This window comes from Acinonyx jubatus, chromosome B1 (genome assembly GCF_027475565.1).
Source record: "Acinonyx jubatus isolate Ajub_Pintada_27869175 chromosome B1, VMU_Ajub_asm_v1.0, whole genome shotgun sequence".
Lineage (NCBI taxonomy): Eukaryota > Metazoa > Chordata > Mammalia > Carnivora > Felidae > Acinonyx > Acinonyx jubatus.
In genome coordinates, this window is record NC_069382.1 from 185,984,564 (window position 1) to 185,998,075 (window position 13,512).

Here is a 13,512-nt window from a genome sequence, read left to right on the forward strand (position 1 = left end):
AACTTATTAGAAACTTTAGGGTGATGTGGATCTCCACCATGTAACCCTTACCCAACTGTCACCACCATTAAAAAAGCACAAACAGGGACCAAATCTTTCTACCTCCATCTGCGTTGGAAGCTGCCTGCCAGCTTCTGCCAACCCAGCCTCCTACTATCCAAACTCGAGGACTTCTCTCCACCCTGGGCCTAGTATAATTTACTTCTCTTTGAAAAACCAAACCTGGTAAATGTGGCTGGAGAGGAAGTCTCCAGGACTTAACAGTCCTTGAATGTATGTAAAGAGCGAATGGAAATGTAATTCTTATTACAGGTATCTCCTGCTTTCAGAAAGTTCACATTATACCACTTTGCTTTTACCAAAGACCTACATTAGTAGCTGTTTGTGCTAACTGAAGGAAATCCAGATAATTTTTGTTTGTAGGAGAAAAGCCCTGGGGCGCCTGGGTGGTTCAGTTGGTTGTGCCTCAGACTTCGTCACAAGTCATGATCTCACAGTTTGTGAGTTCAAGCCCGCGTCAGGATCTGTGCTGACAGCTCAGAGTCTGAAGCCTGCTTCATATTCTCTCTCTGCCCCTTCCTCGCTCACACTATGTCTCTCTGTGTCTCAAAAATAAATGCACGTTAAAAAAAAATAAAAATAAAAAAGCCCTTACTGAACTAATGTAGGTTTTCTGTACAAGTAAAGGTGTGTAATGCCAACTTTTATAAACTTGGGTCTACCATTTCAGCTTACAAAAGTTTTCCCAGGAATGCTTTATTTTGGGACAGCAAGGAAAGCCTGTATTCCTGATTATTCCACAGCTACAAAACAAAACATGATTTAATATCTCAATAAATTATTCTGAAACACTTGTGTGGTATACTGGCATAACATCTATGGAAGAAAGAGTTTCTAGGAGAGCATGGGTGGCTCAGCCAGTTAAGTGTCAGACTCCTGATTTCAGCTCAGGTCATGATCTCACGCTTGTGGAGCCTGCTTGAGATTCTGTCTCCTTCTGCCCCTTCCCTTCTCTCTCATCTCCCTCCCCCCACCAAAAACAAAGACAATGTCCACATGTAACATTTGGGGAAGAACTTTTTTCCTTTTTCAAATGGTTTATTTTGCCATTTCTGAATACACAATCTAACAAGAAACAGTGACTCAAATGAACATACTATTAATGGATGTATTAATTACTTAGATTGTTGTGTTCAGACCTATTATGAAGTGAATCTTGACAATTTTTCCTTATGTATTATGAATAGGTAGGTAAATATTGAAAATTTTTATATTTTTCTTGTGATTATACATTCTATCATAATTCAGATGTCCTCCAACCATAATAATGTGCTTTATTTATTGTATCTGTGACAAATATAGGTATAGTAGCTGTCTTTGGGCTAGCATTTATCTATATTTTCAATCTTTGATATTACAATGTGATTTTCAACATCCTATGTTTTCAGCATGTGCCTTGTAAATAACAACGGATTTCAAAATCCATTGTGACAGACTCTGCAACTAGTAAAAGGAGTCTACTCACTTATATTTTAATTGCTGATTTACTTCTATTATTATATTTCATGATTTCTAATTACTCTGATATTTTAATGTTCTCCATCTTCATTTTTTACTTCTATCACTGTTTGAAGTATTTTTCTATTCAATATTTTTATCAGCTAGTTGTCCTTTTTCAACTTCTATGTTTATGATTACCGTAATTGTAATAAATTTACATAATACAATCTTAAGGTTTAATCTATAGCTCTAGCCTTCTCCAGAATAATATAAGAAACAAAGTGCATTAATCATAACCAAATTATTCTTGATTCTGCACATTTTTCATTCCATTTTCTTAAATTTCCTCCAAATTATTTATTTTATTATAATCTCAGATGAATATCCATTTAGATTTACCCAAAGTTAGAAGCATTTAGTTCTACACCTTTTTTTCTTACAATTTGCTCTTTGTTTTGAGAGGTTTAGTTGCTCTCATCTTGAAGTATATCCCTGTCAGGGAATTGTTCAAAAAATGAATTTAAAAAATTCCTAGGAAATTGTGAGCATGTGACAAAGTTTTTCTTTAACTCACTGGTAAGTAGAATGATGTAGCTAGTTCAAGAGAGGAGTTCAGAAACTGAGGCATACGTACTGTGTTCCATGATTCCAGGGTGATGCACCACGGCGTTTGTGGTGTCTTCTCTAATGGACAAAACCAAAGTGTCATCCCACCTTGACAGTTTTACAGGATTGTGAAATGTTTGCACCTTAGTTTTGCAAACAGTATTGCATTCTCCAGGGGATTAGCTGGCCATGAGGGAAGCACATTAGAAAATGCCCTCTCTCACTCATCATTTGTGGCTCAGATGGTCACTTGTTTTATTTCCAAAGTTTGGATATATATATATATATATATATATATTTTTTTTTTTTTACCATTTTATAAATGTTTTTACTGAAGCTATTATGATGGCTAATTCTCTCACTTTTTTTTGGGAGGGGATGGGGGAGAATTCTGAATATACCTTTTTGCCCTCATTCTTAGTCGCTTACAGGGCATCAAATTCTAGATTGACGGTTATTTCCATTCACCTTTTAAAACATGTTCCATTGCACTTACTGATCTTTTGACTCTCTGTTTGCTATTCTTTTGTCATAATTTGTTGTCTGTCTTTCTGGCTGCTTTCCAGCTTTCATTGCCTTTGGCGTGTTCTACAGTTGCAATATGTGTCTAGGTATTGATTTCAACTTGTTTTATTGTGAGTTCAGTTACGGATTTAAAATAAAGTTTATTATGGCTGATATGTCTAGGTCTTTTTTAGATGGAGGATTTTTAGAATATATTGTCTACAATATTTCCAGAAATGGAAATAGAAGTCTAGGCACTCATTCTCAGGACATTTGTTTTGTAACATATAGTATACCAAAATGAAATTTTAAACCAAGAAGTCATTGGATCTTTAAAAAAAATCAAACAAAGCAAACAAACATAACGACAAAACCCCGGCAGTAGAGGCAAAAGGGGAAATTCCAAGATGACAAGCATATGGCAATTGGAGGGTGATCAGACCACACTAAAGCAGAACGACCAAGGGTTCAGGCAACCCGGTGCACACATCCATCAATCAATCATAAACACACAGTCAAACAATGACAATATCAGGTCACCTGATGTGTTTCATCACGTGAAACATAGTTTTTAGAGGGATTTTACTATTATGTCTGGAAAGATTAAACATATTAAGTGAAAAAAGTCATTACTATCTACAAAGCCAAGAAGATAAACATAAAAGGAATGGTAATCATAATATAATACTAAACTCAGATGTAAACAATGTTGATGTAAGCAATGATGTAGATACAAATATCAATTCACCAGGAGTTATAATTATAAGATTATATAATATATATTATATGTATTAATTATATAATTATTGGAGGAATAAAGTGAGTGAATATGATTGTGTGCAAATGTGGTTGTGTAAATGGAGGGAAAAGTAATGATCTGTGAGTTCTAAAATCATAACCTTCATCACCGGAATTCAATAGATAATTTCTAAAATGGATATAACAAAAAACACCCACTATGCATAAAATTTAGAAAACATGGAGGTAATAGGGGTGCAGAAACTTGTAGATGGAGAGGAGAGGGTTGGGAAATTTAAATGCACAAGTTCTAAATGAATGAGACTGTTACATGTTTCTGAGAAATTACTAAAAAAATCATAATCTTTCTTGTGGAGAATTTTGATAATGGACCCCACTGAGAAAAACAATACGTTTCTTTGAAGAGTAAAGTAATGATTGTGAAGAAGGGGAGGAGGAAAAAGGACTCAAGCGGTCAAAGATGAACTTAAAGGTCTCCAGATGGATGGAAACAAATACGACCCACAGAATGACTGCTATGGGTTTGTGCTCACCAAGGGCCTGATGCCGCAGTGGACTACAAGGGGACAACACGATAACCACATGAGGACTGAGATGTACATGGAGGGAAGGGACCTGGCAACTCAGTTTTGTTCCTCGTGGTCTTGAGGACATAAGCAAATAACTGGGAATCTCTGAGCTTCACCTTCTCCATGTTCTCCAGCTGGCGAAGGAATAATAGGGATAAATTATAAGTGGATAAATATGGATAAACACAGAGAGGAATAACCATTATGAAAATTATGTAACACTCTGAAAAATTATTTGTGATCTCCGACGATCTCCACAAAATTCTAACTCTTCCTAGGAATTACACCCTGATGGTTTTTCTATCTTTTTATCCGTTCACTTTGCAAAAGAGATTCAAACACGCTAAAACTTAATTTTATAAAAGAGGAAGACAATTGCAGGCCTTCAGTAAGAAGTTACGTCAACAGGGGAAAAAACACAAAGTGTAAGGGCAGTTTAATTTCCTGTAGACTAAGAACAAATGTTGACAGAAGTTAAATGTTGCTTTTGTCTTAATTTCAGAAAGTGTTATTTTGCTCCTGAAAGGAAACTAGGAGACAAGAAGGAGGGGTGGAAAAACTTGATTTGGCTTGGTCGTTGAAGGGAAAGAGGTGAAGCAGTTACTCTGTTTGATGTGCTTGCATAGGTATTAAATGGAGCACTGGCTGACCTTTTCAGTCTGAAAATATTTGAGTGTTTGCTAACCAATTTATTAACTGTTTTCACATCTGCTCCCAAAGTGATTCCATGTAGGTTATTTTCATGGCTTCACCGAAGAGACATGAGATGGTGTTTTCTTTCTTGCCTGGAAATTGAAGTTCAGCTTCTGTTTGTTACTCTCGGTGGAGCTATGGTCTAAGAACTCTTAGAGCCTGATTGTTTTGACAACTTTCTATTATTCAGACAGAAATCCCGTCCTCATGCAGAATCTATTGTCCCCCTATAGGTTCAGAGGTTTTGCTCTAAAAGAATAGAACATATAGATGGAAACTGGAAGCTGAAAGGTTTTTTTGTTTGTTTGTTTTTTAATTTTTTATTTATTTTGTTTTATTTATATTTTGTCACTACTTATGTCTGAGATGGTGAGAATTCTCTGGAACCAGCTTTTCAAGTAAAGTTAATGCTGGGTTTCTGCCTCCTGGAAGTAGAGTAGCAGTTGCAGAAATAATCCTTTTTTCCTCTGCTGCTTACAAATTTCCTTTTTCTTTTCCTTTTATCTTTTTAATCAAGACCTTTCTCTCAAGATTAAAAAACCTGAACTTTTAAAGGAAATTCTCATGGGCTTGGAAAGCGATGAAAATATAATAATATCAAATAACTGCTCCCACTGAGAACAATGAATCAGATTCTCATCTTATGTGACTCCTGGGCACATTGCCCACTGTGTCACCATCTCGGGATTCTAGCCCAGGTGGTAGCTCTAATTATCCCCACTTTTTATTTCCTGGCAAGGAAAACTCTTTCTAATTATTTAATAATTCTGATTCATTCTGAAATAAATTTCAGCATGTTATATTTTGCCATCAGTAAAAGCAATGTGTTAATTTCATTTTAATTGTCAGTATTCAAGGGGTTGTTAAAAACCAGTGAATGTCACTGGGAGCAGAAACGGATGGAATATGGATTAGAATCAAATGATTAAATCCTTAAGGAATATATCAGTTTTGAGTTTCAGTGCATCCTTATTTAAAAATATATCATACACTATAAATTCATGAGGGTAGATTCCATATGGTTTTGGTCCCCACACTACCTTCACCCCTTAACAGTTTGCCTAGTTACATGCTCCTTAGATATTTGTAAAATTCATTAGCGAATGAATCAATGGATATATCTAGACATACATATATCTAAAAGCACAAAATGTCAAAATAAAAAGGTCTGCTCTGCGTTATTCTCGTGGTTTCTATGCTTCCTAAATGCTTTAGGCTATACCAGAATAAAATAACATTTAAGCAGTACAAACTCAAAAAAAGATAAATAAATAAAAGTAAACTCTTACCTGTACTTATCTATCCCAAACAGTGGTAAAGCTAACAATTTAAGATGAGGTTTGATGTAGCAGGGAAACTGTGCCAACTAGGCTCTTCTGAAGTGACATTTCCCATAGTATGTAGGTGGTTAATGTGATCTGATAGAGAAAAAGCATTTTTAAAAAGCATGGCCTGACTGCACAGGTTTCCAGTGCAATTATTTGAAGAGATTTCAGTTTGAAGAAATTCACCCTGTAGTTGAGAGCTTTGGCAGAGCACATTTCATATAGAAGGATTTATATAAACCTGTTTCCATAGTATCTAGGCTCTCCAAAGCCTTGTTTAGCAGAAGACAACGGAAATATTCAAGAATATCCAGGTGATTTCAATCAGGATATATTCACTGAATGCATTTGGCTAGCACTGTGCTGTTCTTGGGAATCCAGGAAGATGAAGACACAGAGGAAGGATAAAGTTCTCCAATACAGGGACCCTCAGAATAACCAGAGTGTGGGAAAGAGATGGCTATAATAAGAATTGCAGCACGGTGCTAGAAGTGAAGCTCAGATTCTTCCACTGCTGCAGAACCACCATCCAGGAAAGGGGTTAAACAAAATGTATGTATTGGAGAGGTGGCAGTTCAGTGCAGGGGACATCTCCATTCTCTGAGTGAACGGCTTTGTGTGGGATTATGAATGGAGATGGGGAATTTTCTGGGCAGAGAATAACAGACCACACAGGGAACAGTAAAAATAAATGCACAGAAATGATAAAGGGTATGGAGTGTTTGGCATAATAAATAAATAAATAAATAAATAAATAAATAAACAGATAAATAGATAAAATAGATAGATAAATAAATAAATAAATAAATAAAGTGCGCTTTTTTTTTTTTCCCTTAGAAACAGCTTATACAAACAAGTTAAACGCTTACATTTTGTTTTCACTGACTGTGGTCATCGTATTCCTCCATTCAAATAGTACAAATATTATCTTTATCCCATGAGACAATGGTTTTAAGAAAGCATCCAACTTATCTCTGTATATTCCAAGCTCCAGAACAATCATGAGGACTATAGAAGGGGATGATCCAGTTCCTTTCTTGGCCCATGAAAAGATATTAAATTAGTGATGTGTTTATGTTCTACTAAACACAAGCAGTAAAACTGTTTAGTGTGCCTAAGTCCTAAATATCTGGATGATACAAATATCTATATCTATATATGTGTATCTCTATCTGTCTGTCTGTCTATCTATCGTTATACCTATATCATCTTCCAAGAGCTGACCTCTGGAGCCAGAGATCTAAGAAAGTCAGTGTTATAATTTAGTCCAAGTCCAAAGGCCTGAAAGCTAGGGGAACAGATGGCATAAATCTCAGTCCGAGGGCAGAGGAAGATGTGATGAGATGCCCCAGTTCAAACAGTGAGTCAGTGAGGCCAGAAAACAAGAGAGGTGAGATTCCTCCTTCCTTCACTTTTTGTTCTATTCAGACTTCAATGGACTGAAGCCCACCCACATTGAGTAGGGCACTCTGCTTTCCTGAGCCCGATGATCCAAATGGATGATCCAAATAATCTCATCTCAAAGCACCCTCACAGACATACCCAGAAACAATGTTAATCTGGGCTCACTCAACTTGACATATAAAATTAACCATCACATGAAGGGAGAAAAAGGAAAACCTAAGTGTTCTGTTGAATCCATATGATTCTTAGCGGTAGATGAGATATTTTCCGTACAGATAAAATATTTACATCATTGAGAGACCATATGCCCTACCTAAACATCACAGCTGGCCACAATGAAATTAGGACTATACCACAACTTCCAATCTTTCATTCAGAGCTTTCCCTGCTACCACGTTCCCTCATAGGCTGTGAGTTTATTAATGTTTGTATGTTCTTTGAAGTGTCATCTGCCATCTGTGACTTATGTCTTGGTATATCACAGTCTGTGCGACACCTTTGCTCAAAATGAGTCACTACATTTCTGATTACTATACACCAGCTTGGCCCACGGCCATATTCCTCAGCATTTTACAACTATGCCACATTGCCTTATTCAGGGTTTCAAAAACTCAGGCAAAATCTCCTAGCATAAAATTCCTTTCAGCCACTCTAGCTTTGCAGCAGCACCTGCAAAATTCCAAAATGGCTGGGCAAAGCTTTTGTAAATAAAGTTTTCACTGAAGCCTCTCAAAACACTTTTGCCTAGTTTCTCTCTTGCACAAATTACGAAATGCTTTGCTGGTGTCCAAGGCTTCCTGTGATCTGACCACCACTGACTTTTACACCCCTTTTTACCATTGTGTGGCAATATGAATCTCATGTGCCATTGAGATAACTCAGCTCCTGGCCAGTCCACGCATACGCCACGGACTGTCCTTCCTCCATGCATGTGGTCTCCTCCTCAGCTCCATACCAATTTGATTCTCCCAGTTTGGGGCAATTTATCCTGATCTTTCCAGTTGCTCTGGCCAAACACTCTGGAATTATCCTGGATTTTCTCTTTCATCCCTCGTATCAAATCCACAGCATGTCCTGATGGCTTAGCTTTCCAGAATTTGTCTAGAAATTAATACTTTTTCACTTCTTGTGCTGTGATTCTGATTCATTGCATCACTATTTCTCAGCTGTATTCCTAAGGCCAGCCAAGTAACTGCTTTCTTAGCTTCCAACCCTGTCCACCATCATTCTCTTACGATGACAGCGGCCAGCACAATTAGGTTGAGGCTTAAGGCATGCTCTAGCACTCTTCCTCCCCCTGGAGGTCCGTAATATCTCAGATGGCCTCCAAGGCTCTGGAATGCTTGGTTCTCATGTCTGTCAAATTTCATCTAATCTCAATCAACCTGCTGAAATCACAATGGCTTCCATTCTGTTTCTCAAACACTCGGGCATATTCCTACCTCAGGACTTTTGCACTTATTGTTCCCTCTGCCTGAAATGCTTACCCCCAATAACAACATGGTAACACTTTCACTTCTATGACTTTCTAACGTGGACTTCTTTATTTTAAATGTAACTCCTGTCAGTGCTTCCTATCTTCCTTCCCTGTCTTATTTTTTTCCATGATACTTATTGCAGTCCAACTTTAAAAATACATGTAATGTGAGGCACCTGGGTGGCTCAGTCGGTTAAACATCCCACTTCGGCTCGGGTCATGATCTCACAGTTTGTGAGTTGAAGCCCCGCCTCGGGCTTTGGGCTGACAGCTTGGAGCCTGAAGCCTGTTTCAGATTCTGTGTCTCCCTCTCTCTCTGCCCCTCCCCTGCTTGTACTCTGTCTCTCTCTCAAAAATAAATAAATACATTACATATATTGAATATGTATATGTGTATATGTAATATATTTATTTAGTTTTAATGATCCTTGCAACACCATGTCAACTGTAAGTCACCTAAAGGCAGTAATTTTTTTTCTGTTTTGTTCACTGCTCTTTCCCCAGTGTACATCAGTCTATACCACCTGTTAAAAACTGAGCAAAAGGATGAATGAATGAATGAGATTTTTCTTCCAGCCAAGATGAAGTAACAGAGGTTCGATTTACTCTCCTAGATGAAACAACAATAAAGCAGAAAAACATATGAAAAAGCAGCTTATTGGGCACCAGCAATGAAGGACAGTGATCCCTTAGAGACAGGAAACAAGTCTTAAGGATTTCCCAAATTTTCTACCTTTGTAGAGTCTTCAGGCACAGTTCAAGGAATAATAACATAAATGGAGCTGGTGCATTTAATTTGCATTTCAGGATGTTGCTGAGAGTTCAGGAAGAACAAGAAAGCTAGAATTTTCAGAGTACTTGTGGGAGCGAGCTGCTCAGAGAGCCCCACAGACTGTGGAGGGTTTGCCTCAGGTATTCACCTCAGTACCAATCGGCACATGCGTGTGAGGAAACTACCAGAGGGCAAGGAAATAGCCACTCCAAAGGAGGACACATCCGAGTGTCCAGGACTCACACAGTTCTGGGAATAGTAGCTGCTTTCATAAGCTAGACTGGAAAAACCTCATAACCCACAGGGCATCGGGTGGAATGGAGAAAGAGTTGCCCCAGAGAAGAGCAAAATTAGCCCTAGAGTAAGCCTTGCTGTAGTCCAACTGACACATCTTCAAAAACAAGACTTGAAGGAGTCCATCTGTTTCCAAGTAACTAAAATGCAACTCAGAAAAAAAAAAAAAAAGCCCAAGAATATTTTAGAAATATAAAAATATCCATCAACCAAAAAATTAGCATTCATGATTTCTAACATGCACCAAACATTTACCAGGTATGTAAAGGATCGGAAAAATACAAACCTCCTATGGAGACAAAAATCAATCAACTCGAGGTTGATACAGAACTGACACAGATGTAATGGTCAGTAGACAAGGTGTTATAGAGGTTATTATACCTATATTCCATACTTTCAAAAAGAAACTTTGAGGGGCCCTTGGGTGGCTTAGTCTGTTGTGGGTCTTATCTCACTGCTTGGCTCAGGTCATGATCTCATGGTCCATGAGTTCAGGCCCCCCCATAGACTCCCTGCTGTCAGTGTAGAGTCCACTTGGGATCCTCTGTCCCCCTCCTTTTTTGCCCCTCCCCCATTCATGTTCTCTCTCTCCCTCTCTCTCTCTCTCTAAACTAATAAACATTTTTTAAAAAAGGAGTGCACACATGTCAAAATATCGATTTGTGGACAAATATGTAAAAATTATTGTAAATTGATTGTACCTTAATTAAAAAATGAATGACTGACTGACTAAATGAATGAATGAATGAAATACTTCCTTCTATTTCAACCCTCATCCTTTAGTACTTATATTGTTCCGTGATGGTATGTTATCTTGTATAATATAGATATCAACGTGTATGACAGCAGATACGACATATATATTTGTATCCTGTGGTGTTTTATAAAGTTTATGTTCTATTCATACTTGACAGAGGACAAAATTAACAAAGTAACTTCGAAGCATCAGAAAGCCCCAGTATAACTGTCAAATGTTGTTAAGTTGTTTTTTTTTTCCTACTTTATTGAACTTCTGGCAGAAAGTTGCATAGTTGATTATTGTATAATCCACAGGGTCATTTTGAAACATGATTATGAAATTTTGGAGTTTTGCACATGTTTTTTCTCTTCTTGGAAGAGTCTTTGCTTCTTCAACCTTTGTTTAGTTAATTTCTAGTTATCGTTTAGTACTCAACACAAACAACCTATCAAGAAGTTAACTCTTGACTATTTATTGTCTCCATTAACATGCTCTTGATTGCTCTGAATTTGTTGTAGTACTGAGTCACAACTGAAATTAAAAATGCCAGTTCTAAGTACCTATGTAGTGTTTGTGTCTACCAGTAAATGTAAGTCACAGAGACAAAAGGACTGTGGCCCTCAGTATGCACCCAATAAGTATTTGTTAGATGTGTTAAGTTGTTAGGCTGAAGTGTACAATAGATAGGACATTTGGAAGATACTTGCCACACAAACATGTGGAAGTCCAAAGGGAATGTCAAGAAGTTCCTCATTCATGGGAAGATCGTGGAAAGTAGGCTAGGAAAAAATAGAATTTACTAGGCAGAGAGGGAAAAATTAGGACCTGAGGTCCCTGGGTGGGGGAAAAACACATATTTAGGAACAATGCTGGGAGTGTCTGACCACGGCAAACCCCATCGGGCATAAGGTTCTTCTTAAGAATGTAACAGACACAACCTACTCCCCCTCAGGAATTTGACTAAAGACCTAACTAAAAATAAGTAGTAAGGAATAAAACGGATGACCCACAAGGAATGATATGGCCATAGGCCACCCCTCATGCAATGAAAACTAACCAGTCAAGAATGGACCACCCAGCACCTAGAGCTATCAAGCCAATAAGGGTAGGAAGGAAGGAATAAGGGGGAAGGGCTGACCATAACCTTGCAAAACAAAGACCCTTGCCAATAGTCTCAGGCACTCACTTTCGAATGTTGCCTCTCTGTAAAGAGAGCTTCCCTACCACTCTTACTTTCTAATCTTATATTCCAATAAATCTTTGCCTGCTGCTCATTTTGTGTCCATCTCTTCATTCTTCAAAGCGGTGAGACAATGAAACCCAGGTACTGAGGCAATAAAATCCTGCAACAAAAGAATGGACGTTGAGAGAGGATGGGAGGAGAATTGCTCAGGAAAGAGCTATACTATTAATTTTACCTCCCAGGGGAGAGGGAGTGCTTCTTTCCAACTTCGGGTCACTGAAAGGGACTTCTGAGAAGTATTCGGAGGCCTCGATAGACATTCTATGTGGTGGAACTATTCGTCTGGAGTCCTTTTACAAGATACTCTTTCCAGGGGGGCTTCCTGCCAGAGAGAGGAGACTGCAGAGTGAGAGACCGTGGGGCCGCAGCGGAGGGGTGGCGATGTGCAGCCAGAAGACACAGCGTCTCTATCAAAGAGGCCTAAATTTGGAAGATGCGGCCAAGGAGGCTATGAAAAGTGTAGGAAACCAGGCACCTACCATGTCAAAAAATGCAGAGCCCTCTTCTTGCAAGCCCAGTCGAGTAAGAGATTCCTTATTCCCTGATTTTGCCCACACTGTCCTTATTTCAACCCTCATGTTGCAGGCAAAAGCACACACAAATCAAGGGACGGAGGGGAGCAAAACTGAGAGAGAAGTGGACGAATCCCTTTCCCAGGTGGCTCCTCTCCAACCAGCCCCAACTTGGAGAAAGCGAAACAGTCTCATCTTGGGATGAAGATTAAAGTGTTCTTAAAATATCGGGCTGATACTCCAATTTCTAAATTTAGATAGCATTTTGAAACCTAAAGGGATCATAGGGCTTCCCGTTACCTAAGAGCGAAGGAGACTTCAGCCTTGCTCAAGCTCTCAGTGAGGGCAGGGCAGTTGCATTCCATAAAGGAAGTTTTGAAGAGAAAAGGGGAGACAAAAATGGGCTTGCTTTTTCACTCACTGAGTCTTGTTTTTACCTTCACAAGTGAAGAGATAACTAAATAAAGTAAGTGCTCTGTGATTTCCTCGTTGCGCCTTTATTTAAAATTTTTTTTTTTCAATGTTTATTTATTTTTGAGAGACAGAGCATGAGCGGGGCAGGGGCAGAGAGAGGGAGACACAGAATCCGAAGCAGGCTCCGGGCTTCGAGCTGACAGCACAGAGCCTGTCGCGGGATCGAACTTATGAACGGTGAGATCATGACCTGAGCCCAAGTCAGACACTTAATCGACTGAACCACCCAGGTGCTCCTCCTGGTTCCGTTTTTAGATAAACCTACTTAGCTTTAATCTCGTCATTTCAATTTACCAGTAGGGTTTATTTGTTTGCTCACTTTTAGCCACACCACAAACGTTTCACATGATACTGCTCTTGTGACAGTTGGAACATTTTAAGGGACTAAAATCCTGCACCTGAATGTGCATGTGTGGGAGTTTCCCACACCAACAAGCATTTCTCTGACACCAGCCGGGTGTCCTACAATTCATCTCATTTCTGACACTACGCAGAGATAGTATCAGATTCCATGGGTTAAGGGCTCAGTCTTTCCCCCACTCCCACCCCAACTTCAGACATTAGTCCCACATCCAGTTTATCACCTGGGCATCTGACTGACAAGATATACATTGAAGGTTCTTATGACCTTTTCCATAGTT